A 25,206-nucleotide genomic window follows, 5' to 3' on the forward strand; every position below is an offset into this window, starting at 1 on the left:
AAACTTCCTTCCATAAATGTTCTAGAGACGAAAATCCTCAGCATCAAAATTGTCCAGCAGGCGAGGACTGTTGGTGCAAATGGCGCAAAGCGGGAGCTAAAGGACAACTGGATAGTTTCCACCACGAAAAGGCACCTTCGACTGAAGAAGTTCAAATAGTTATCAAACCAATCTACGAAGATTTGTCACGGAATAAGCTCTTGAACAGATGTTTAGGAGCAGAGACCCAGAATAACAATGAGTCGTTAAATGCATTGATCTGAACTTTCGCTCCTAAATACCTTCATTCTGAGGCCAAGGTCGTAGAAATAGCCACTTTTCTGGTTGTAATTATCTTCAATGAAGGATTGAATGGCATTCTCGAAATCCTAGTGAGAATGGGATGTCAAGTTGGTCACATATGTCAGGTTTATGCCGACCGCCGTAATGAAGCGCGAATTCGGCGGTCCGAACGACGATCGACTGACCTCGCTAAAAGAGCCACAATTGACACCAGAGAGCAACAATCGGCCTTACAAGACTTTTTTGAAGAAACGGAGGGTGCTCTCTATGGACCAGGTATAGCAGATTAATGGTGAGCTAAAATTTTGCTGTTGATAATCACATTTCAATTTTCAAATGCGTTTTTCTCGAAACTGCATCTTGAAAATCGGCTGCCACCAGAGCTCAAAATCTATCCAACCAAATTCTTTGAAATTTCAATATTTTCTAATTATCCTAGTTTGCGGACCGTGGAATATTGTTCACATTAAAATGCCGTTTAGTTTTTTTCCCTCAGATGAACACAGTGCCCTCCAGCGTGGCAGCAGAAAAACACCTTTTTTTGGAGATGGGTGCATAAATTGACTCGTATTCCGAAAACTAGCTACGATATCAAGCTGAAAAATTTATCACATATACTAGAGATATGAATAAATATATGGTGCAAAATCACGTTTCTATCTTTATCCAGTCCTTTAAAATAATTCTTCAAAAAAAGGCAAAAAAACGGCCTTCACACGGGATGACCCCCTTAAAGCCCAAATCCCCACAACGTAAGTTCCAACTCCTTTCTTTTCTCACCTTCGTTAATTTTTTGAGTATTCACCCCATAGCCATTTTAAGCCATGGAACTTTGATTCGGCAAAATGCCTTACTTACCCATTATGGTAAATTCTCCATGTTATGGACTTCAATCACAGTTCAATCCAAATACAAAACCCTCTGCGGCCAATGCATAGCGCTTGCTTCCTCCGGTTGAGCTTACGATCTGAAAAGAGTTGAGTCTTTTATAAATTCGTTGTGTTGAATCGCGCGATGAATTCAGGTAGAATTTCGGGTCAAAAGTTGTTTCGCCGCCATACTTACCACTTTTTGCCATCAACGTGAGTTAATTAGAAAAGAAAGAAGTTTCGCTGTCTCCTCCGCAATCAGCCCAAGCGAATCTACTACGCTTTTGGCAAAAGTTTCAGCGAAGGCTCGTTTCCGGCTGCACCACGAAAACGTAGCGAGCGTTTCGATTTGGCCCCAGGCGACGGATCGTGGCGGCCCAACGGCAGTGCTTGGGTGCTTTCAGACTTCAACTTCAATGCGTATCTGAATCTGTATCTTTTTTGCGTCCGATGGTGTAGCGGCTGAAGAACTTGCTACCAGCAGCTGCCCCTCGTGCCAACGCTTTGCACAGCGACCAAAGCAGCAGCATCGCGCCAGCACGCCAAGCCAACGAACAACCAGTTGCTGGCGAGAGTTCGTTTCGAGCGTTTGTTTGCGCTTCCGTGGGATTCCTCGTGTTGCTGGTTTGTGTCTTTTGCGTAGATTTACCTTAGGAAGGACTCGCTGAAGGCGATACTGACCCCATCCCCCTCGGACGATAGTTAAGGTCGCAGTCACTGTCGCGCGGTGTTGGATTCAATTTTTTCTGGTCGCTAACTCGCCCATTGTCTGGTTGGTTCCACATTCAATTAGCGAAATTACCGCGGAATTGTAGTGTACTTAGCGCGAATTCGCGGTTCCTAACGGTGCAAATCCAGAAGGTGGTTGCGAGCACTTTTGCGCGCCAACACCGTTTCTCGGGGGAGCGCCCTGTGTCAGCGTGTCGTGTCGCACGGGACGACTTCGCAATCTAGACCAGTTCCATTCTGGATGCGAGTCGATATTTAAAAACGCAAATGACGTCATCTCCTGAATTGAAAGGAAATTTATTCGCGTTCAAAAAACGAAAAATGTTTTAGTGTGGCTCGGATGGATCAAGATTTATTCCTGGCAATTTTTTGAAAAGTGCTGAAAGAGTTTTTGCAAATTCTCGTTAGTGATAAAAGGCCAACGTGTTTCTTGGGAATTGTTGTGGAGATTGTTTGTGCTGATTTGGCTTTATCTTTGACGCTCCTCTCAGGTTGTGTCCCTCGTCTAAGTTTATTGTAATTTTTACAGAAATCGGATTTGGAATAAACCATTCACTTGAAGTTGTTGTTCGTCGCGGAGAGAACTAGCGAATAATTACGGATACAAGGACCAAGTTTTGTTCTATTGGATTAAAACTTTAGGATGCACTGGTAAGTAACGGTTTCAATCGCTCGTAACGTTCAGAAAAAAATCTTATTAAAATCGATTTACTATTTATCTTTTTGTCTACTACCTGCCACAGTTTATTCTGTAACGGTTAATACTATTAACAGGACGTTTAGTTGGATTTTGGTCACCTTGAAGTCTACCTGCTAATGTCCACCACGATTAAGTATTGACAAATATTGCTCTGAATATAGTTAAATGGGATACTATTAAATAGAAGGGTTTCCTTCCGAAATTGCCGTTGGTTTTTGCACTGAGAGCGCTAGAGCAAATTAATGCTGGATGGTTTGACAAAGCCCCATAATTGAATACCATATGTCTATGTAGGTTTGAGCACCGATCAATAACTTACATTTCAAAGAGAATGACAATTTTTTATTAAATTTAAATTTGAAGAGCTCTTCACCTCTATGGGTCGCTTCCACATGAGCCTTTTATCGAGGTGTACTACCAAATATTAAACGCCATTTGATTGAGGTGAGGCAGTATTATTGATTGCCACTTGAAGATAACTTTCTTATTAAGGGCAAAAACCACATTAGGAAGTTTTCAGGATCGACTAGCATACGTTGCAGAAATTTCAAAGCGAAATTCCTTCAGATTTTATGGGTGTAAAAGCGTCGTGCGATTGTCAGGTACAAGCTCAGGGTCCACCGCTTTAAGTCCTTACGAAACCTGGTAGCATTATGTAAATAGTAAATATTTGGTATCAGTCCCGTATTCGAGTGCACTTGTATCTGTTGTAACTGTATTGTGTTTGTAATTCATCATCATCATCCGGTGTAGCCCTACCTTAATAAGGAACTCCAGACATCCTGGTTTTGCGCCGAGGTGCACCAATTTGATATTCCTAATATCTATTTGGCGTCCTGACCTACGCCATCGCTCCATCTCGCCATGCCTCGTCTTTTCCTACCATAAATATTGGCCTTATAGACTTTCCGGGCTGGATCATCCTCATCCATACGGATTAAGTGACCCGCCCACCGTAATCTATCGAGCCGGATTTTATCCACAACCTTACGATCATGATATCGCTCATAGATTTCGTCGTTATATAGGCTACGGAGTCGTCCATCCTCATGTAGGGGGCCAAAAATTCTTTGGAGGGTTCTTCTCTCGAATGCGGCCAAAAGTTCGCAATTTTTCTTGCTAAGAACCCAAGTCTCTGTTGGTTGCCAACAACCGTGCGCGGATTTCATCATCGTAGCTGTTATCGGCTGTGATTTTCGACTCTTAAAGTTGTAGTCTCCTATATTTATTCCTCCCGATTGACCAGTACGGTTAGATGTTGTTGGTTGGTTGGTTTTTGGTGCTAACGTTGCCACCATATGTTTTATTTTGTCTTCATTGATGTGCAGGCCAAGATCTCGCGCCGGCTGCTTGATCTGGATGAAGGCAGTTTGTACGTCTCGGGTCGTTCTCGAGGGGATTCTGGACAGTGTTTTTATTCGAGCTCGAAGCACCATGCCAACGAGATAGTGATCCGAGTCTATATTGGCCCCCCCTATATGTTCTGACATTCATCAAGGCTGAGAAGTGGCGGTGTTCGATCAATACGTGGTCAATTTTGTTGGAGTGGTCCTGTCTGACGTGTGACGTCACCCAATTCAAATATGGGGGACATAATGTTCGAACGATATTACCTTGTCTAGTCGGTGTACAGTCTTCATTGGCCCTACAAGCTTTTCGGTGATTTCCGCAGTAATAGAGCTTCAAACATTCTCTATGTGATATTCTCACACCTTTTTGTTCCTTAGCTACTTTTTCACTTTTTGACATGGTACAGCAACAATTCCTTAACGACCATAGCTGTGTATTTTGAGTCGTTGTCATGATATCTGATGTAGCTGTCTGTGCGGTTTTCCTGGATTATATATAGTGCTTGCTCCAACTGGATTTTCGCAGGTCGGCCAATACCTGTTTTGCGATAAACGGATCCACTTTCTATAAAATTTTTATGATGTAATATACAGTGGACTTTGGTTTTTCTATTATTTCTTCTATTTCCCGTACACTTTTATTATTATTCAAATATTTAATGAGTAGCTCTTTTAAGTCATGAGACAGCTGCTTATTGTCCATTTTCTGGCCGTTACCGCGCGATACTTGTAAGGAACTAATCGTTGCACTAGATGCTAGGAAGCCCAGCACTTCTAGTCCCAATACGAAAAATGCTAACTTTTTTGTTTTTTAGGGTTTTTTTTGTGCAACATAAAATAATAAAAATAGTAATAATGGTAAAAAACACACCCTAAATATTTGTGTTTTCTCTTTCATAATTCATTTAAAATATCAATGGGTTTTCGAGATATTTGACTCCAAATTGAATTGCCATAACTGTCTAACTTTTTATTTGGTCCACTGTATGTTTAAACACCGATCAATGGCTTACATTTCAAAGACAGTGATAATTTTTTTGTGGAACGTCAATAGAATATGATTGAATTTAGGTTTCAGCTGTTGACTCTTAGCTCTATACGTCACTTCCAGGTAAGCCTTTTATCAAGGTGTATTTCCAGGTATCGTTTCATGGAGATATGCCAATATTGTTGATTTTCACTTGAGGATCGTCTTGATGAGGGGTGAAGGTTAATTACATGGACTTCAACTCCTTTACCTTCGTGCACATCCTCGCGATTTTTTGTGAAGAACTCGATACAAATACGATTTTTTCACCATATATTCATTAATATTTTGAGCATGCATAGTAATTTTTCCAGCCCGATAACATAGTTCAACTTTGAAGTACAGAGCAATTTATACACCCATCTCTAAAAAAAGTGTTTTTCTGCTGCTACGCCAAATGGCGCTGTGCTCATAGTGAAGAAAAAAAGAAACTGCATTTCCTTTCTCCTGGCCGCGAAGCTAGTCTTTTAGTTTGTCCTTTGTAGCACTTCTCACAATCTGGACATGCCACTTTGTATATCCCACTGGATTCATGTTTCAATCTGCAGTCTTTGTGGAATCCCAGTTTGTTTTTGAGTTGATGAATCCTACTCGATGGCACCATGTCGATGTGTAGCTCTTTTATCATTTTTAACCGTTTCGACGAAGCCGCAGAGTGTGTACCCCTATTCTTCTTTTCCCTTCCAAGTTATTAACGAAGGATGGCATTGCCCTTATTTCTTGCGGCTTCGCCCTTATCCACATCAGTCTTTCAATGATCGACCGTTGGAAGCTGTTCTTCACTTCACTGTCGGTTATATTTTCCTTTTCTTTCATAAATCTTTCAGCACCGAGAGACACGGTGAACAATCGGTTGATCATGGCATCGAAAGAAGCATTTTTTGTGAATTGGAGTGGTTCGAATTATCTGGTATCGTTGGCTGCGTATATGCAGGCTTCCCGTAGATGTCAAAAGAGATCCCTTTTTCCTCTCTGATGATCCTTAAATCAAGAAACGGGAGTTCTCCATTGGCCTCCCCTACATTGTAAATCTGAGGTTCCGATGTGCTTTATCCAGGACCTTCAGGATTTCCTGCAGTTTGTGTTCATGGACAATGGTGAAAATGTCATCTACATACGTTGATCAGGTCTTTAGAATGTAGATCATTCTCAATCTTGTCCATGAATATGTCATTCAAAAAGGATGAAAGGGGATAGAAGATAGAACTTCTGTAGGGTCTCCGAATGCCAGGTAGCTCTCCGGCATGAACATCCCTGTTTCTCTTTTCCACGCCAAGGATGTGGGATTTTTACCAGATACAAAAGCCACTCCTCCAGATACAAAACCGCCTCCTTCCCTGGGAAGCTTGAAAACAAGGCCTCCACGTCGAATGACACTAGTCGTTCATCCGGTGTCAAACATTCCACATCTTTTAGTTTTCTGATGAGATCCTCTCTATTTCTGATTGCTTTTCCAGTGGGTAGTCCCTCTAGTTCCTTAAACCTATTCAAGCGCCATTCGGCGTTGTTTGTGTGGGCGAGTTTGTGGCTGTTATAATTTCCTGGAATTCGTTGCGAGGTTTGTGGATCTTTTGAAGACCCTTTATTTTTGGCTATGCGGGGTTGGGTTCACAATAATATGGCGAAATTCCGTTATACCTTTTCTACCCGTTTAATGGGATCGGGCAAAGGATCTTTCTTCAGTTCAGTTTTCGAACATAGCCGTGTCGTAGTCCGTCTTCTCCGCTAATATACTGTACTGTAATGTACCGTTACGGTTTTAAATTAAGTCCTCTAACGCACTTCAAGGCTCTGATCCTATTGGATTGTTGCGCCAACGATTATTATTCCGAGTTGTCACAATCTCGGCAGGTGTCGGATTCTACCTAATACTAGCACTAGGTGCCAAGGTTCGGACGATCCTACCTACTTAAAATATAAACGGATGCTGGTGGTAGTGGTCGGTGGTAGGAGAGAGAATCTGTCGAGGACTCCTCGCAACATCGAGCATGTATTCAGAATAATATACTTCCGCATGGTTTCAACCAGACTGTATGACTGCCCAAAGACATACAGGGAATGTGTGAGGGATTTAGGTGCAATACCTACAGCTGGCAATATTATGGGAACTACAACCACCCGTTCGAGACGCCAAATTTCTTTGAGTTTCCGAGCCAGTAGCTCATAGTTCACCTTTATCTCCGCATATTTTCGTTCAATGTTGCTATTATGGGGGAAGGAACATCAATAACATACGCGGAGCGATCTGTCTTCTCAACTAACTGTACGTCAGACTTGTTGTGCAATATGTGGCTATCAGTTAGAACTTACCGGTCCCAATACATGCTGTAAGCAGGACTATCAAGTACTGCCTGTGGCTTATATCGCCCAGCCTATGCTTGTATGCAAGGTTTTGATTAATTACCTTTCATACAGCATTATGCCACTACAGTACAGCCAGAAATGAGATGGTCCAACGTCTCTAACGCCGAATCACACATTCTGCACTGGTCGTTCTCCACCCGTTGTTTCATTATGAGCTTTTTATAAGCTCGGGTGACGACCACGCCGACCTGAATTGCACACACATTCCAGTAAAGAGCTCCTCAGCACACAGCCATATGTTCGACAAATGGCTCCCAGAGACAATTGACGTGTTTAGCGTGCATTGTCTTCGACTTCCATTCATCGATCCACTCCTGGTCTGACTTCAGCCCAGAGAGATCCTTCAAGTTAAGTGGAGTCAGCCTACACTCCGCCTTACAGACAGCTGCATGTAAGGGATTCGCCTGTGTTTTGCTGTAAAAATAAACGCGTAACGAGTCGACATGTCGATGATGTTGTGTCGCCACATCAACCATGACCCTACCTCCAATGTCACGAGGCAGCCTCATCTGCTCCACGGCAGAGTTTGGATGATACATTCGGAATTTGGAGTTCGTATCCGCCACTGGATCTTTTCCAGATTAGTTTTCGACCACGGCAATATCCCGAATGCTTAAGCCAGTGAACTATTCCGAGATTGATTTTGGAAAGTATCGAAGAATTACATAGCACCTGGTCTTCGTCGGTCATCCTTTTGATGTTATACTACAGAGTGCTCAAATGGAGCTATTTGTACCTAAAGCAGCACCAGATATGCTACAAAAGAATCGTCAATTTGGTGGTATGAGAAAGATATTTCGGCCTACGAGGTTTTGAAAACAATTTTCTTCGGCTCTTGATTTCATAGTCCCATCTTCACGAAATGTTTCGCCACTTATTGAGACGCTAGTCAACTCAAAACTGTGAAGGAGAATTAACTTTCCATGACCTACATGTTCGGAAAGTTTACTTAGGCTCAGTGAAACTATGCTAATCCTGATTCTTCTATTGGTTCTAAATTGTCTCAGAGGCCACGAACTATCTCTGTGAAAAGTGTAGATAGTCCAAAACTCTCTATCAAACACTCCGGCCTTCCTTGGTACTTTAATGTCTAAATATGGATCTCATCAGCTCAAATTCGAGGTCTGTTTCCGTTCTCGATTCCTTTTAATGTTTTTATTCATAGAGCCAGTCTTTTAGCCTAGTTTAATATTGAATATATATACACTTCTGCTCACTCACTTCAGGCTAATGTATCCAAAAGGGTAATGCGTTTCATATTGACTGCCACAGCCGCGTACATCGGCGCAAACCAACGGGATTGAAGGACAAGCTGTCATCTGTCAATTGTGCAATACTATTAGCGATGCATTTTTCGACAGCGACCCTGTCCTATCAAATTATATCTGGACAAAGCATGGTTATTCAGATGGTACCTACATCCTTTCACGACACTTGAAAGCGTTGCAAAATGCTGGCCATGTGTGTTGATGACTTGTTTATGACCGTGTACTTCTCAGAACTCGGGTTCGAAAGCACACCCAGAAGGAAGGTCCTGAAGCCAAGAGTTTCAAGTCGGTGACATTGAGTACCGGACATTTTTTTCTTTAGGTATCTTTCGCGTGAAAAATATCCGCTTCTGATACTATTCGAGTTTTTAAATTTGGTTGCAAGGGAAAAGGCTTTGTAAAGGCAGCTGTGAGATGCCGAAGTTGCACGGGAGCCTCATAGGCAAAACTATTAGCCCGAGCTAAAGAAGGATGGTCACAGGAAACTTGAAATTTTATCGTCCGTTTTCCTATAGTTTTACGTTTTTCCCAGGGTCATATATATAACAAAGCCCTCCTGGTGTATGCCCAATTCTTCTTTTTCTGTGCTTAATTGTCGCCGATGCTGTGCAAATAATAAATCTACAACAGGAAAAGCACAAAGATGAACACAAACATCCATGACGCAACCATTTTTTTGTTGCGGGTTTTTGTATCAACTGCGATTTCGTCATAGATGTTTGGGTTCGTCTTCGTGTTTGTCCTTCTGTTGTAGAATTATCATTAACACAAAGTGTTTAAAACTTTATCCAATTCCTTCTATGACAGGAGTAATACTACACTGTTTTCGTGAAAGCTCAAAACTTTGCGTGGTATCGGAGCTGGCTTGTCCTGAAGCAACCCTAATCAACCCTTTGCATCTATCCACAAGAATGACTGAGAATAATTATAGCATAAATAGAAGGCAATCATTCAATTGCGAGTTGATGATCTAATTTCGACATTGTAATTACTCGTATGTCTAATCACCCTAAATATACACATGTTGACATGTTCAGAAGTCCCATTTGTTGAGATAAGAGGCAGAATTGATTAATTTCTTCATTGCCAACATCCAGTTATATTAAAATTTTATTAAATTCTAAACGCCATTCACTGCATTTGGACAGTTCCAGTTCCCAAGAGAGTGTTATCTGCTTTGACTCTTCTCCCATTATAATTTCTTTTGTAGCAAATCTTGACCTCATCTCAAGAAATCGACCTTTCCGAGTGATGCAATTCAGTTTCGGTTGTTATTGTTAACTTACTGAATCCACCAAATAAAATAGAACAAGATGAATTCATTTCTGCTGGAGTCATGCGATAATCGATTTGTTGATGGTATTTGCGGCGCTAATAAAACTAGAATTTAAATGAGTTTCATTGAGTCGCCCCGAATATTTTGGCAACTCTAAGTTGAATTTTCAAATGAAAATCTTAGATATTTTTCTAACGTGCTGATTTATAAGAGTTAGGAGCGGCATTTTTTCTGCTTTTTATTATGCTTCTTGGTATGTATGTTAGCAGCTCTATTAATATACTCACATATGCCGCAGTGAAAAATATTCTCTAATATTCGGCGAGTGTTAAAACATATTCCAGAACCATTTAAAAATATTTTTGCTAAATCTCAGATATTTCCGAAAATATCTTTTTCCAAACTCCTATGAACCATGGAAGCTGCGTATCGAGCCTCCTACATCAACAGCCTTCTCCAAAATAGGATCCATATTAGCATCAATGACCTTTAAATTGCCAACGTTTCATCTCGAGTAAACAAACGAGTCTTCTCTTATCGCCCATAAATAATTGAAAAACCATTTCCTTTTGATTTTCCTCACATTGAACCTGCCGTCGGCAAGTGGGTGATTCTATTTTCCTTCTATTGATGATGAAAGTTTCTTGACGAACCAAAATTAGGTCACAGCTCGGTTCTCAGACGAAATGAACTACATTCGCCATTAGTGATATAATTCGGCGGGTGATGCCGTTTCATCTTTATATTCTTCTGAATTCACTGAAGTTTCCTTTTGCCGCGACGAGTCTTATCGACAGATTTACAAATAGCCATGGAAAATTGCAAAAGACACCAGAAAAAGAATATTTTTAGATGAGCGATTTAGAGTTAAAAGTAGTATTTCGTGGACGAGACGGTGGATTTATACTTTCGAAATGTTGAAAAAGGAACGAGCGAAAATGTTTATAGTCCAGCAGAAACCGAATAGAATAACATTCTGAATATTGAAGGAAATTAATCACTCGATAAATTCGGGAGTCATGGATCCGTCCTGAATTATTATTGATGTCATTTCTTCGGGGGATCTGTTCTTTTTATGAAAGTAGGTTGATGATAAATTGGCATAAATTTTCGGAAAGCCTCAGAAATCGAAATTTTACCAAACAAAATCAAATTCGTATTTTTCTTCGAATTTTGTGATTGTGAAGTGGGGCCAATCTAGATCCTTAGAGTCGAAAAATACTTCTGGATGATGTGTTGCAATCAGTTTCTCTTTTATATTAATTTCATCATCATCAACGGCGCAACAATCGGTATCCGGTCTAGGCCTGTCTTAATAAGGAACTCCAGACATCCCGGTTTTGCACTGAAGTCCACCAATTCGATATCCCTAAAAGCTGTCTGGCATCCTGACCTACGCCACCGCTCCATCTCAGGCAGGATCTGCCTCGTCTTCTTTTTCTACCATAGATATTGTCCTTATAGACTTTCCGGGCTGGATCATCCTCATCCATACGGATTAAGTGACCCGCCCACCGTAACCTATTGAGCCAGATTTTATCCACAACTTGACGGTCATGGTATCGCTCATAGATTTCGTCGTTATGTAGGCTAGGGAATCGTCCATCCTCTGTAAGGGGCCAAAAATTCTTCGGAGGATTCTTCTCTCGAACGCGACCAAGAGTTTGCAATTTTTTTTGCTAAGGACCCAAGTCTCCGAGGAATACATGAGAACTGGCAAGATCATTGTCTTGTACAGTTGTAAGCTGAAATATGCTCTGTTGGCTGACAACAACCGTGCAGGGATTTCATCATCGTAGCTGTTGTCAGTTGTGATTTTCGACCCTAGATAGGAGAAATTATCAACGGTCTCAAAGTTGTATTCTCCTATCTTTATTCTTCCCGTTTGACCAGTGAGGTTTGATGGTTGGTTTTTGTTTTACCTTTACTGATGTGCAGCCCAAGATCTCGCGCCACCTGCTCGATCTGGATGAAGGCAGTTTGTACGTCTCGGGTCGTTCTTCCCATGATGTCGATATCGTCAGCATAGACCAGTAGTTGGGAGGATCGCACCTCTTGCATTGACCTCAGCATCATGGATCATTTTCTCCAGGGCCAGGTTAAAGAGGACGAATGATAGGGTATCCCCTTGTCTTAGACCGGGAAGTGTGTAATTGGAGTCACAGTGCTCATCGATAATGGACTTAATGGTCCGCTCGAAGATCTTGGCGGAGGACGAAAGGATGGAGATAGACCTGTAACTATCGGGTTTTCTTTGGCGAGTTATACGAGCACTCTCGCGATCAGTGGGAAAATGGGCGTTGAAGAAGCGGTTGTTAATTGAGGCAAGGAAGATGAAAATTTTTTTAGAACTATGGATGGGATATTGCCAGGACTTACCAAAATGGATGAGTGGGATGTTCTCCTAGCGATCCGGGTGCTTAAGGGGATGGGTAAAGAGGTTTTGTTTAGTTTAGGTCGGGTCGAAAGATGGAATCGATTGAAGTCGGGAAATTAATTCGTTCACTTTGGTTTTCAAAATCTGGTCGCAGATGTGCAATGGTGTGCTTGCAAGAAGTGCTTTGTTATAGGGAAGTGCTTTCAAATGGGGAGATTGTTTGGGGGAGGATTGGGGTTTATCTGGTTGTTTTGCCCAGCTGAGGACAAGCTCTATCGATTTCTCTGAATGTTCCAGGGTTCAATTCAATGGTGGGGAGGCGTTTTTAGAGGTAGTCGGTATATAAGCTTAAAATTCGTTGGCGGATGAGAGGACTGCGGAAAATACCCATTCTTAAATAGTGTCCGCCTAAGAGTCTTTTTAAATTTGATATTGTCGCGGATATGATTGAGGAGGGAGATGAGGTTACGATAGTTGAGGAGACGAGTTGGAATCAGTTCATTTCATACTCGCTGAATTACTTCAATGTACTAGCGAACTATGCGGTCGGTGGTGTCGTTAGATACCATGCTTTTGGATAAGAGCCGTCGTGGATCAACTCTGACCTTAACGATCCGATAATGACCTTCCAGTTCGCTTCTGTTAATCGGAAACTGAAGGTGGGCCGGAACGGATGGCTGTTTCAGGTAGTTTAATATCGAGGTTTTCAGCATCGTGGTCACTAATGCCGGGAACGGTTTCCAGGAAAGGATATATATTAGGGTGGGAATTAACAGTAATGTTACTGATAATGAGGAAGCGATCCAGATATGAGTAATAGTAACCTTTATAGCAAGTAGGAAGGGTTGGATTAAAGTGGGACAGGTTTATGCTTGGATGGGCATTTGTTAGCAAACGGTGGGGTCTTTCCTCATTCTGGTTCGACCGTGCATCAAACCAAGACTGGTGCCTGGCGTTGAAGTCTCTACCTATTATCAGATATCAGGCTTTACCTTTTGGTCTTGGTTGAGAAGCGCAAAAGGATTGAATCTATTGGAAATTGTGGGTATCGAGGGGCTGGTCCGGACAGTAGACGGCAGCAACGAAGACCGGCGATTGGGGTTCAAAAGAAATGAGAGTAACTTCGAGTAATTTGAAGCTATTGGACAGAAATTTCTCGGCGATAAGAATGGCTGTACCACCGCCGATGGAGAGGATTGGATTGTGGGCGGTCAGTATGGAAAAAATTGTATAGTACAACCTGATTTCACGTAGGAGCACTATGTGGGGCTCGTGTTCGTCAAGGAATAACTCAAACTCGTGTCTGCGGGCTCGACGGATGATGGAGTTAATGTTCAACTCGATGATCCTAACGTCCATTTATGGAAGTCAGAATGCCAAAGATCGTGTTGAATTCTCGCGATTTCCTGCCGAATTCAAGGAATTTTTCGACCTTCCTCCTTGTTTTCAATCACCGGCGGTTGCGTCATTGCCTGCTTGATTATCCTAGCTTCGTTTGTAGTCGGATTAGTATGAGCTTGTTCTGAATGCTTTGCGGCTATTGCTTTTGCAAAAACTTCTGCCCAGGGTGCTTGCTTCATCATTTCTGGATGTTGCTGAGTTGCTAACATCGGTTGTGGGTTCGATCTCTTAAATATTTCTTTGATCATCGTTTCAAGAGAGATGATGGTCGCTTGAAGACCCCAGATTAGATTCTCCGGGAATGTGTTTCGTGAGAACGCCTCATCTAGTTTCCTCATGAGGCGCGAGTTTCTCGACTGCTGTGGGTTCGTTTAGAATTTTGCGGGAGTCCTATGGCGACCACTGACTCCGATTTGTACTCGGACTCGAGTACTTCGGATGGGGGGAATACCGCAGCGCTTTTTGCCGGTCGCTACTGTTAATGAGGCCTCCGCTGAAGGCGAAGTTATCCTAGCTGCCTTTCTAACGTTCACTGTTAATGGGTGGCAAAACTTTAATTGATCGGGGTTACGATACACTCACTACACTACCACAATCTTGCGGAATGGGATTCTGCTACTCCTGTCATTTTTTCTAGTTAATATTTTGGTTGTTTTCACGGTTTGTATGGACGAATCACTACAAATAAATTACAAACACTATTCGAAAATTTACTTTCGCATGTTATGGGCTCTATGCCCTTACCCTTGCTGGAAGTCCGAGGAGGAAAAGAGGACACACTTAAAGAATTCTCTCAGTTTGATTTACGACGCTCGCGAGATGATACCGCACACTCGATGGTGAGGCATGGACACTTTGGAAGCAAGACTTGACAAGTGCATCGCCCCTAATGGGTACTACTTTGAAGATTGCTTAAGGGGGTTATAGTCTTTATGCACCCAAAAAAACAATCTATTTTTGAAAATTTATTACAGGGCCCAATTCAATAAGCAATAAGTGTGTAAAGTGTACGGAAATGTTTTTCTTTTAAATAATTATTCTTATTTTGTACAAAATTGCTGCATTCGCGTGGCAATCCAAAAAAAGTAACGTAGACGGTAACCATGATCCTCAAGCAAAAAATGGTCTGACACGAAAAATTTAAGAAAAATTTAATCTACGAAATGACCACTGTTTGAACTGAAATGATCACGTCTTATATAATACAAACAAAATGGCGGACAGTTGAAGACAAATTTTCGAAATTCAAATCTTTTTTTTGTTGTGATTTTTAATTTAAAAAAAAAAAATTATTTATTACTTGAACTTCTGCTTGCATATATACATTGCATTCATCGAGAATAATAACTGCCCAATTGATTTATGCAGACTGAACTGTTCTTGAAACCAAAGTAAAAAAAATCCAAATTTACAAAGGATGGTTTTTATTCATATAAACGCTGGATCCAGGTCCAAAGTCAGCCAGCGAATAGGGAATTAACACTAACAGTTGCCTCTGCCCTGGACGAAACCGGATATGATATGATTAGTAATTTAAATCTTTATCGAGGGAGCAGTCTCCACGTTCCATACTATTTCTAATTGGTTAGATCAACTTCGATTCTCGTGGAATGCAAATAAAAGGAAAAGTTCATATTTCTTCTTTTGATAATATGTAGTACAGAATTCTAATTAATTAAACGTGGCCCAATCACCTATTGTATAAAGTGGGAGTCGTCGTAGGTATGCGAATCCAAAGTTCAGAATTTTTTCGGGTGCACAATGGAAATTTCGCTATATTATATATATATATTCTCTTTCGCATACAAATACTTCTTGGCGAATTCGAAACATTTTTTCCATCTTTTTGAACGCTTTGTACAAGCAAGACTACCAAAAAACGGTCGTGCAGGTCAGCTACCAAGTCAAAAATCTTCTAAAGAAACGCAACATCGAAGTGATATCTACCAACAGACCACATCAACTAAATAAACAAGTCGGGAAACCGGAAGCTTGACGCTTCAGGTATAAAAGGTTTTGTGTTTCCCTATGTGAGGAGCATAGCGTAGTTCTCCATTGGCTTATAACATTGACCCGAGATATTGAAATCGTTCAGTTCTGGGCAGGTTACTGCCATTGCCAGAAATGAGCGATTTAAGTCTCTCGAAGGGCAGGTTACTGCCATTGCCAGAACTCAGCGATTTAAATATCTCCAGTCAACGCTATCAGCCAATGGAGAACTGCGTAATGAAATTGTTTCATGCATTAATGCAACCTGGATGAAGTGGCATTCCCCAACTGGTGTTCTTTGTGATCGACGTATCAGCGCACGTCCCAAATTTAAAATTTACTGCAATGTCGTCCGTCTGCCACTCTCTATAGTTCTGAGTGTTGGCCGACTATAAAGGACAATGAACGGCGTCTTCCGGTAATGGGGACGAAGATGTTGCATTGCACTGGTGGCGTGACACGTTTCGATTACGTCTGAAATGAGAATATCCGCGATCGATATGGGTTTGCATCGATCGTGGAAAAACTGCAAGAGAGGCGTTTTCGAATTCAATAATCAGTATTGATCAGAACATCGAAAGCAATGGTACGCAACCAAAAAGCCGGCCAAAACAATGGTGGCTTGATACGCTGGATGGGGATTTAAAGGTCTCGCGATTACATCCTGGTGAGGCATGTCATAAAACAAAATGGTGAAACCGATCATCACGAGCCGACCCCGCTTGTGAACTGAAGGCTGAAGAAAAAGAAAAATATGTGAGGAGCGACGAGTGCACGACAGCTCCGTGTAATATAGCTAAAAATTCCATTGCCCTCTATTTTCTAGAAAGCGATTTAAATAAATCATTTGATGGAAAGCCCTGTGTTGATAATGGTCAACCTCATACGCTTCACGCTCTCAGTTTAATATTATTAGCGAATGAAAACAATTTAACCAACATCAAATATAAAAAAGGGCTACGGAGAATTAGATTCTTCTTGAATGGAATTTTAATATTTCACTGGAATTTCAATTATTCTCGTGAATTATGACGGCAGCATCTTATTTGTATGGCTTAGAATGCTGTTAATTAGCACGAAATTGATAAGTTTGAACTGCTATAACTTTCCCACTAATAGTTGGATTTTCATGAAACTTGGCATGCGTATGCACGAGGCTGTCGGTGCAAAATTTAGTACACTTAGGATGAACTTAAGGGGAGTTTTTTAGTCTATTTCTAAAAGTTGATAATATACTATTAGTAAATTTTTTGAGCAGATACCGGAATGGGACATCTCTCGAAGATTAGATTTCACATAAGTGTTTTACACAAAACCTTAAAAAGGGCTGCAGATAAATAGATTCTCCATAAATGTGACTTTAATATTCCACTCGAATGTCAATTATTCCGGGTAATTATGACGTCAGCATCTGATTTGCATGCTTTGGAAGCAGTAAACTCGGCGAAATTGTTAAGTTTGAACTGCTATAACTTTGGCGTTAATTGCCTGATTTCCATGAAATTTAGCACATATATACGAAATATTGTCCCCTATGCTGGTACAAAATTCGGAAGACCTAGGATGAATCTAAGGGGGGTTTTTCAGTAAATTTCTAAAAAGTAGTAATATACTATTAGTAAGTTTATTTGAGCAGATATCGGAATAGGACATATTTTGAGGCCTAGATTTCATCCAGGCGCACCACCCTGATTTTTTTCGGATTTTTGGGTTGGGTAGTTTCCGAAAATGAGTCCTGTCTCACTTCAAATGCGTACATTTTGACTCCTTACTCACGCACTTTGCAATTTATGCCAAAACCAATGTCAGTTTCGGAAAGTACAAATCGAGACCTTTCATTTGATACACAACTATATCCGGTGAAAAAAATTTTTGAATGCCCTCTTTGCATGTATGGGGAGGCCCCCTTTAAACTCCACCTAAATTTATGCCACTCACTGTATGCGTGGGATTTCATAGTTCCCATCTGTCCACCAAATTTCGTTCGGATTGGTTTAGCCGTTTTGGAGAAAAATTCGTGTGACAGACAGACAGACAGACATTGAATCGATTTTAATAAGGTTTTGTGTAAAAAAAAAGCGGAAGAGGGCAACTGGTCCTCTCAATATCAATATGAAAAATTAACAATCTTTTTCGGCATTCTAGGAAAATTTAGTCTAGTCTTTTTAAGGTTTTGTGTAAAACAAAACCTTATTAAAATCGGTTTACTGTCTGTCTGCCCGTCACACGCATTTTTCTCGGAGACGGTTATAGCGATTGACACCAAATTTGGTAGAATGGTGGGAACTGTAAATGCTCACGCATACAGTGAGTTACATCTTTTTACGTCGAATTTAAGGGGGTCCCCATACATGCAAATATAGTCATGTGGGGTATCAAATTAAAGGTCTCGGTGAGTACTTTTCGAAACTGGTCTTAGTTTTGACATTTGTTAGAAAGGTGGAGATTGCGAGGGGTTGAAAATGATCATTTCTTTAAGGGGGTCATTTTCGGAAACTACCCAACCAAAAAATCTGAAAAAATTAGGAGGTGGCCATTATATGGGGCCTGAGCTCCGAAATACCTTCAATGCCGAAATCTGTTCAAATAAAGTTAATAATAGTATGTTAATATAGAGCATGATCTTGTCAAGTTTGGCCGAAATCGCACTATTACTAACAAAGTTATGATACGTCAAAGTTGTTGCTTCTTGGAAAATTCAAGACTATGAATACCAATATCACCCGAAAGAGGATACTCTCACATAATATATGCATATATTACGTGCTACGTACTAGGAAATAAACAAAACCTTTCGTATATGAAGCGTCCAGCTTCCGGTTTCCCGACTTGTTTTGATTTTCTGACAGGTGGAAAACAGCGAAGAGTTATTAAAGATTTCAATAACGGCAGTAATGAGACGCCTTTCAAAATATAAATAGCTTCTTCACTAAGAATTTTTGCACGCTTCACTTAATTTAAAAAATTGAAATATTCTGGTTTACACCTTCATTTTGTTGAATAAATTCTCTTTATCAGGATTTTTTTACAAAGCAAAGTACAACCCCTTAAAACGCAATGAACTCGACACACTTTAAACCGTACAAGTACATTATTCACTTTCGCTTTTAAATTATTAAATTATTACATTTTCAATTCAAACGTTATCGTTGCGATTGTTTGTTCGTTATATTTTAACTCAATTACGGAGAGTGGAGGCAATTTAGCGCATGAACTCTTGCAACTCGTCCAGACGTACAAGTCGTCTCAGGTCTATACATTATAGGATATATCGTAGCAGTTTTTGTGGTGATTATCCTATTAATATTAAATTAAGTAGAAAAATGATGTGAGGTTTCACTCTAACTGAGAATGTAGGGCTTGTTCGTGTCCTTTCTGCCTTTGCCGACCCTTTAATTTGAATAAGAAGCCGAGTGTCCAGAAGGTCGGTTTATCCAGTGCTAATTATAGGAGATGATATTTATTTCCGGTCGTAAAGACAACTTAGTTGCTTAGTTTTTGGAACAAATGGTAAATTTTGAGGCAGTCAAAAGCCAATAAATAACTACTGAAATAATGCTGTTTATAGCCGATTGATATGCCATCAAAAAATTGTTGTGTTTCCTTCAAATCTTGGATCTGCATCCACATCTAATAATGTCACTTTAATTTTTTTTTTTTTTTTTTCAAATTTTAGCAATCACGTCCTATGTTTTTTGACACAGGATTTAGGTTAAACGGAAACTTGACACATCGCATGTGAAGGCCGTTTTTTCGCTATTTTTAGAAATTTTTTGTGAAGAATTGGATAAAGGTACAAATACGAATTTTTCACCATATATTTATTAATATCTTGAGTGTGCGTAGTATTTTTTTCAGCCCGACAGCATAGTTCATTATTGAAATATAGAGCAGCTTATACACCCATCTCCAAAAAATGGTGTTTTTCGGCTGCCACGCTAGATGGCGCTGTGATCATCTTAGAGGAAAAATGCAAACGGCATTTTAACGTGTGGTCTTAAACACAGTCCGTAAACTAGGATTAGGATTTTCACGACTTATTCAGGACATATTTCTACGGTCCGCAAACTAGAATAATTGCGATTCATTTAGTATTTTTTTTTATTCATTAAAGAAACCTTGAAAAAACACCAAAATTTACAAAAAAAAGTTTAACATCGCACCAAAAATTTAGCTTCTAATACTTTTAAACACAGTCCGTAAACTAATCCTAGTTTTTTTTTTGTAAATTTTGATGTTTTTTCAAGGCTTCTTTAATGAATAAAAAAAATACTAAATGAATCGCAATTATCCTAGTTTGCGGACCGTAGAAATATGTCCTGAATAAGTCGTAAAAATTTCAAAGAATTTCACTGGATAGATTTTAGGCGATGGTGGCAAAAGATTTTCAACATACAGTTTCGAGAAAAACGGATTTTAAAAGTGGAATGCGATTTTTAACCATAAAATCTTAACTTCCTCGAATCCGAGACACGGGGTGACCTCCCTTAAAAATATGTGTATAATACTTCCACAAGTTTTATTTGAAAAGAGCATCCTTTATAACGGCTAATTTTCACTAATGAACTTTTCTTCTTGGAGGGATCCTAGTTATTATGCTTGATTCGGTTCCTATAAACGGGAACTTGCTAGGATTGGGTGTGCTATTCACAAAATGGTGGAAGCAGGACAAAGCAGGCTGCAGCGAGAGATTTTTTTACAGCGGGATAGGAGGTTGGGCCACTAAGATCGAATAATGGTGATGTGGTTAGAATTGTTTGAGGTAACAGGTGAATTCGATTGCGGGATTGGTGCCCTCAAACTATTTAGGAAATTAGCCTGTGAGAAGAAGTGATTGGTGAGAAATTTAACAATGCCCACTGATCTTACGGCCTACGGTCACATTAGCTAATTGCCAAGGAATTACTTGTGATCGCGGTTGTCGATCGGCTATCTGGGCTTCACTTATCGGAATGGAATGTATTAAGTTGGATTCCGCGGAGAGTGTATCAATTGATAACTCAAAGAAAGCGAAAATTGGCGATAAACAAAGGAATTGAGAGAGAGGGATTGAGATTGGTGCTGCAGAATCAGTGGCGAGAGGTCGCATTTTGAATGATGGAAAGCATTTATGTTTTTCTAAATTACAAAAAGTAAAATGAAAGTTCGAAATATTGCTCTGCGGTTGAAAACTCCTGAAAAATACATTTCGATGACAGTTTGTACAAGTTACTCAATAAATCTCAAGTAAATGACACTAATGCTATCATGACAGAAGAAAACTATTTGCGGAGTTCAAATAATGGGACGCAACGACTGAAGTTAACTTGTATACAAACTGTCTGGTTCTCTTCAGCTGTGAAATCCAATCCCTTCAGTTCCAACCGTACCACTCCCTGTGTCTGTCTCATTTCTAAAATAGTCTCCACGGAACGATTGCACAGGTGATCTACCTGCCCACTTCTATCGAGGCATTCTTGAATACGAGTTTCCGCGAAAATTTCGATACTTGAGCCTTCAGGCAATCCAATAAAAAACAGTCACAAGATGTCCTCGGATTAACTAACGGCGTTAGAAAGGTAGATCTTTTCCTTACTCATACATACCGTCGCATCCTAGCTCACTCATGGGGTACAGTTGAAAATTCAAACTGCACCATGGTGATATGAAAAATACCTTACTTTATGGAGACATAGCTTTTTGAGGGGGATGACCCCTAAGAGCTTTTATTGGGGTTGAAGAGAGACTTCTCCTTACCCCTCCATTAACTTCTCACCCTCCCCGGGGCATCGGGTTGAGAATTCAAACTATACCAAGTTATTTTCATCGAATTTAGTTATGTATTAAAGATCCCGATGAATGCTTATCGAAACAGGTCATAGTTTTGACATTAGCTGTAAAGTGGGGGACTTAGGAAAAGAAAGGACATTAGAAAGAAGGGACTCGAACTAAAGGGTCATTCCCAGAAACTACCCAGCCCAGAGAGAAAGAGAAATCGTGATGGTATGTAAAGAATATGTCCGACTTCATTGACATGATATTGACATACCAGACTTCTCCGTATGATGCTCCACGTTATGGTCTACATCACTGAGATAATTTTATTTTATTCTAGGTTGAATTAAAGGGAGAGGAATTGCAGTAAATTTAGAAAATATAGCAATATACAATTATCAATTTTATTGAATGGAGAGTCCTTTGTGGCCTATATGTCGCATACTGAAACCCTACCGAAGTATTCCTTCAACACGCGCTTGCTTGCCTCTATGCAAGCCAGGTTCCAAAATCCGGGAGAGTCCTTTGAACACTTCAGTCTCTCACGTCATAACAAAACTCGGGGTGTCCTTAGTCGATACAAGACAACAAAGAAGGGTCATTGCGCAAGCATAATGAAAGATCAACCAGGCTTATAAACTCTTTAGAGATCTAAAGGGCTGCTTTACAATATCTAATATATTTTTTTCTTTTCTTTGTCGTACAAACACTCATTTCTCCTGCTTTCTGCACTTTTACAATGAACAATTTCTCTAAATACTTCATTTACATTATGAATTAGTTTTCGTCCATTTTTTTAAATATCGCATAGGATTAGCTCACGGCTCTTATTCTTCATTTTATCAATGTAAGTTGTACAAGACCATGATCTTGCTAGTCCTTATGTATTCCTCGGAGACCTGGGTTCTTAGCAAAAAAAAAAACTGCGAACTCTTGACCACGTTCGAGAGAAGAATCCCCAAAGAATTTTTGGCCCCCTTTATGAGGATAGATGATTCCGTAGCCTACATAACGAAGAAATCTATGAGCGATGTCACGACCGTCTGGTCGTGGTTAAAATCCCGCTCAACAGACCCTGCCTGAGATGGAACGATGGCGTAGGTCAGGACGCCAGAGAGATTTATGGGTATGGAATTGGTGGACCTCGGGGTAAAACCTGGAGTTCCTTATTAAGGCAGGCCTACACTGGATACCGGTTGTTGCGCCGTTGATGATGATGATGATGAAGTTTTTATAGAATAAACTGATGTTTTGGGAATTTCGACTGGTGGACGGAAATATTGGCGCTGTGTATTAGAAGAGAGACTAAGTCTGACTCGAAAAATATAGTTTTACAGCTCCCCAGAAAACAAGTCGGAATACCGGAAGCTCGCACTTCGGGTATAAAGGTTTTGTGTTCATCTTATCTAAGAAATTTCAACGCACATTTTTCTATCCGTATATAGCTACAAATCGAACATACTCCTTGATATTTCTCCAAACTACGAGACATACGTACATATTACAGCCGTAGATATTATGCACACCCTAAACAAACAAACTGCCTATTTCCGAATACTGTACACATATATGCACATATATGAATTGATCGTTCCCATATTTCCGATTTACTTCTTATATCTATCTGAATTAGGCACTACCCGCAAAGTCCATTAGCACGCATATACTATATACCTACATACACACATGTCTGCTTGGAATATTTGATATTCACATACAAATGAATAAAAAACTAAAACAAAATAATCCTTTTCCACCCAATTCATAGGAACTTACTTTGGTGTGTTATTGACAAATTGATATGTGATGATGACGTCATGCAGGTTGTAGAGTGCACGAAATTCACAAAAAATTGTAAAGTTTTACCCCCTATAACTTTGTTAATAATAGTTTGATTTTCTTCAAACTTGACCGAATTGTGCACCATGCTCTTCATTACACCTATGCTAATTTTTGTCCTTCTGAGATGAACATAAGGGGGGTGCCGGGTAAATTTCTAAAATGTAGAAATATACTATTATTAACTTTATTTGTGCAGATATCGGAACCGGATATATTTTGAGGCCTAGATTTCGTAGAGATGCACTATTGTGATTTTCTTCAGATTTTTCGGCTGGATAGGTTCTGAGAACGAGACCTGTTACACTTTTTGGGGGTCATATTTTGAGCCCTCACTCCCCTATGTTTCACCCAATTTCAAATATTGAACCAGTTTCGAAAAGTACTAATTGAGACCTTTAATTTGATACCCCACATGGCTACATTCTGTGAAAAAAAATTTTGCAGCCTCCTTTCACATGTATGGGGAGCCCCCCCTTAAACTTAACACAAAATGGCGCCAGTTGCTGCATGTAAAGGGAACGGCAGATCACATACTCTTACTAATTTTCGGGACAATCGGTCCAGCCGTTTCCGAATAAATCGGGTGTGACAGACAGACAGACAGACAGACGGACAGACAGACATCGAATCGATCCTAATAAGGTTTTGTTTCACACAAAACCTTAAAAAGAGCGATGAGTATTCCGAACATCGGTAAAGAGATGAGCCACCACACAAGTGAAGTTACGCCAGAATCACAGCTTTCCGGTGGCATCCCAATATCCGGATACCATTTGCCGTGTTTAGCTAAATAAATTAGAACACTTTTTGCAGTCGGAAATGAAAATTTAGTTTATTTCATAAGCACGGATCGTGTTGTCCAATCGAAATCTCTCCTATATCGTCGAGCTGGGTTCCCGACCGTTCAGGAAGGTCTCCCCTCCATTGCGTTTTATGGAATAATTTGAAACAACGCGATGTTCCCGAGCTTCCTTCGCAGTTACAGACGGTCACACAACAATATTCAGCTGCCAATGTTAAGTCAATTAATTAAAACGACGACGACAACGTTGACTAGGTTGGCTAAGCACACAACTCCGCATCCCTCAAGCGGGATGAAGACAGGTGTGTACGGCTTCACATAGCCCACAAAACGGTGGAGTTCTTTTCAGATGGAAATTGCCCCGATCTTAAACTTAAAATTCAACATCGGCGGTTTCATAACCCGTATGCCTCGAATCACTACAAAAACAAATTACCATTCGCCTCAGCCAGAAACAAACATTGGGATTGCAAATAATAATATGCAGTCTGAACAAATCTATATGCAAGAAAAAAGGAAAAGGCCAATGAAACGTCGCACATGTAGTTCCAACGTTTTAACTCCTTCACCTGACTTCAAACCTTCGAAAAGTGGAACCAAGAATTATAAGGAAGAGAATATACTCAATTTGATGTTTATTCTGCTTGTAATATATATAAATTTTCGCATTGCAGCTTTTGTATACAAAAATTGCACTATGCTATCTTCTGATATCATATGTCGCCTATGGTACGTTCAGTGGATTCCTGGCGAGTTAAGTCACAAATTGCGCCTTGTCCGCAAAGTTATTTACATTGATCAAGCCCAATATACAATAAATTATCAACTTTACAGCCCAACCGATTCAAAGAATGCAGGTTCCCGATGAGTAACAATACCTAACTGAGGCCGTGAATTCCACCCTAATTGCCAGAAGTAAACAAATAGCTCTTAGTGACAAGACAAATGTTCCCATTGTTCAATTCTCGGCTATTTAGCCCCAGAATTCCTTTAATATGTAAATTTACGTGACGTCACCTCCAGCCAGCGTCTATTTTAAGTACATTTCAACACGTAATGTTTACGTTTAATGGGCAGCATCATCGGACAAGAGCCATCTGCCATTAAGTTGCCGGAGTCGATGCAAAACACCTGTTCTCCCCTAACAGCCTACCATGCCCATAATATGAGGCTACCT

General features: G+C 40.3%; 1 protein-coding gene across 2 annotated transcripts in view; it reads left to right on the top strand.

Annotated features, from left to right (window-relative positions):
* Positions 1-1,649: 1,649 nt before the first annotated feature.
* Positions 1,650-25,206, top strand: part of LOC119648012 — an 87,663-nt gene continuing 64,106 nt past the window's right edge. Inside the window, exons 1-2 of one of the 2 annotated variants that reach the window (XM_038049412.1) lie at positions 1,650-1,775; positions 2,410-2,531. The gene's annotated coding sequence lies outside the window, so the exon portion shown is untranslated. Of the gene's footprint in view, positions 2,532-25,206 lie in introns of both variants that reach the window. The other variant, XM_038049413.1, reaches the window with a different exon arrangement.

Source organism: Hermetia illucens, chromosome 2 (assembly GCF_905115235.1).
Source record: "Hermetia illucens chromosome 2, iHerIll2.2.curated.20191125, whole genome shotgun sequence".
Classification (NCBI taxonomy): domain Eukaryota; kingdom Metazoa; phylum Arthropoda; class Insecta; order Diptera; family Stratiomyidae; genus Hermetia; species Hermetia illucens.